Source organism: Colobus angolensis, unplaced genomic scaffold, assembly GCF_000951035.1.
Source record: "Colobus angolensis palliatus isolate OR3802 unplaced genomic scaffold, Cang.pa_1.0 Scaffold8, whole genome shotgun sequence".
In the NCBI taxonomy this organism is placed as follows: Eukaryota; Metazoa; Chordata; class Mammalia; order Primates; family Cercopithecidae; genus Colobus; species Colobus angolensis.
Window position 1 is genome coordinate 18,174,692 of NW_012121820.1, and position 2,684 is coordinate 18,177,375.

The 2,684-nt window shown below is 42.6% G+C and overlaps 1 protein-coding gene across 2 annotated transcripts in view; it reads right to left on the reverse strand.

Annotated features, from left to right (window-relative positions):
* The window catches only part of PHF20 (PHD finger protein 20), a 203,615-nt gene that overhangs the window by 172,523 nt on the left and 28,408 nt on the right, over positions 1-2,684 (reverse strand). The window contains exon 1 of one of the 2 annotated variants that reach the window (XM_011929129.1): positions 1,764-1,895. The exons of the other annotated variant lie outside the window; for it this stretch is intronic. The gene's annotated coding sequence lies outside the window, so the exon portion shown is untranslated. Of the gene's footprint in view, positions 1-1,763; positions 1,896-2,684 lie in introns of those variants that run through there. 2 annotated transcript variants of the gene reach the window in all.

A 2,684-nucleotide genomic window follows, 5' to 3' on the forward strand; every position in this document is an offset into this window, starting at 1 on the left:
TGCACTCCAGCCTGGGTGACAGAGCGAGACTCCGTCTCAAAAAAAATAAAAAATAAAAAAAAATAAAAAATAAAAAAAAAAACAAATGAGGAAATTCGGTTTAAAGTAACTTGGTTAAAGTTCAGGCGCTAAGTGACAGGCCCCAGAACAAAAGTCCAGGTTGGCCTGACTTCTGAATTAATTGTTTCTACCACATTACGGTCCCCCAGGCACCCCAGGAGGCCTTCCATTAAAATGTAGGAGTGAGGGAGGGAGGCAGTGAATGAATGAAGATGAGCAAATTATTCCCAAAAGCTCAATAAAACCAATTCCTCTTGAGGCCGAATCCTCAGAATTCCTGCTATTTATGAACCTGTTTCATTGTAACTCTGACCCATGTTTTTGAAGTTTCACTCTCTGGTATCACACAGAACACAAAACTAATCTGGCTTTCCCATCCCATTACCAATTTCCCCTCCACCCCTCTGAGGTGGCAGAGTTTGTTTTTAAATTCACATTAATTCACCCAACAAACCACCAACGAGTATTATCAGTAAGTCACTATGCTGGAAATGCTGAAAATTAGGAATCCAACTCAGTCCCAGCTCTAGTCCACCCAGCAAGACAAACGCAAACACTGAGAAGGCATGAATGAATTCTAGCAAAGGGTGAGGGGAGGGGCAGAGGGGAAATCATCTGAAAGTATCTATTTAAATTGACAACATCTACTAAAGAATAAAAAAGAGTTCAATGGAGAAGCAGGAATTTCAAAAAAATTACATAAGTAGTACATTTTTACTTCTTTCATTTAGTTTTAAACACAATTTTTCTGAAGATGCAATAGGGCTAAGATTCTGTAGCTTTTAACTTCTCTTCAGGGCCTTAGCTTTTTCTTCCAAAAATCACCAGCTTCCAGAAAAAGAGAAAAAGGGAACATGTTCAATATGGACATGGAGAGAATTTTAAAAACTCATGCAATCTGTATTCACATAGGATTCCATTTTAAAAGACCTTGGCAGGATTTCAAATTACTCCTTTACATTCAAATTTCCCTACAATGGGAACTCACTGCTACACAGGAGACACAGGGCCTAGTTTATTTCCTTAAATACAGTATTCGGTCAGTGTCCCCTGCATCAATGATAATGAAAGCTTTAAATGCACACTGTGTAGCACAGTTTAAAGGGCACTTTCACAAATGACAAACTGGAAGAAAATAACTGCAACTCATATGACAAAGAGCTAACTTCCATATTAAAAAAGAGTGCGTACAAACCAAGGACAAAAAAGTTCAAACAACTTACTCTTTTTTTTTTTTTTTTGAGACGGAGACTTGCTCTGTCGCCCAGGCTGGAGTGCAATGGCACGATCTCGGCTCACTGCAACCTCCACCTACTGGGTTCAAGCGATTCTCCTGCCTCAGTCTCCCAAGTAGCTGGGATTACAGGTGTGCGCCACCACACCCGGCTAATTTTGCATTTTTAGTAGAGACAGGGTTTCTCCATGTTGGTCAGGCTGGTCTTGAACTCCCGACCTCAGGTGATCCACCCACCTTGGCCTCCCAAAGTGCTGGGATTACAGGCATGAGCCACCATGCCTGGTCACAACTTACTTTAAAATGTGCAAAGTGGGCCAGGTGCGATGGCTCACGCCTGTAATCCCAGCACTTTGAGGCCAAGGCAGGTGGATCACCTAAGGTCGGGAGTTCAAGACCAGCCTGACCAATATGTAGAAACCCCGTCTCTACTAAAAATATAAAATTAGCCGGGCGTGGTGGCACACACCTGTAATCCCAGCTACTAGGGAGGCTGAGGCAGGAGAATCACTTGAATCCGGGAGGCGGAGGTTGCGGTGAGGTGAGATTGCACCATACCATTGCCCTCCAGCCTGGGCAACAAGAGTGAGACTCCATCTCAAAAAAACAAAACAAAACAAAACAAAATGCGCAAACTGTAAGAAATGCCATATTTGGAGGTCGAGTACAGATACAAAGGTCTAATGAACACGTGATAATATATACACATAACATCACCCTAAATTAAAGGAAATGCAAATTAAAATAACAAAATTTCACTTCTCAAATTGGCAAAAATTTAAAGGTAGTGTTAGCAGGGATGAGGAGAAGAGACCATGCTCAAATGCTTCTATCCAAAGCATTAACTAGAAAAGCTTTCTAGAGGCAATTTGGCACCACCTACAAACACATAATCTCTGCCCAACAATCCCATGGCCAGTAACTTATAATGAAGACATACCCTCAAAGCCTATCAGATTATCCATAACAATAATCAATAGAGCTTTGCAATTTCTGCAACCAAAACATACATCAAAAGAGGACTATGTCTCAGCCACTCAGGAGGCTGAGGTGGGAGGATTGCTTTAGCCCAGGAGTTTGAGGCTGCAATAAGCTATAATCACGCCACTACAGCTATTAAAAGGAAAAATGGGCCAGGCACACTGGCTCACGCCCGAGGATATGGTAGGTGGATTGCTTGAGCTCAGGAGTTCAAGATCAGCCTGAACAACATGGTGAAATCCCATCTCTACAAAAAATACAAAAAAATTAGCCAGGCATGGTAGTGCGTGTCTGTAGTCCCAATTACTTGGGAGGCTAAGGTAGGAGGATGGTTTGAGCCCAGGAGGAAGAGGTTGCAGTGAGCGGAGATTGTACCACAGCACTCTAGCCGGGGCAACACAGCCAGACC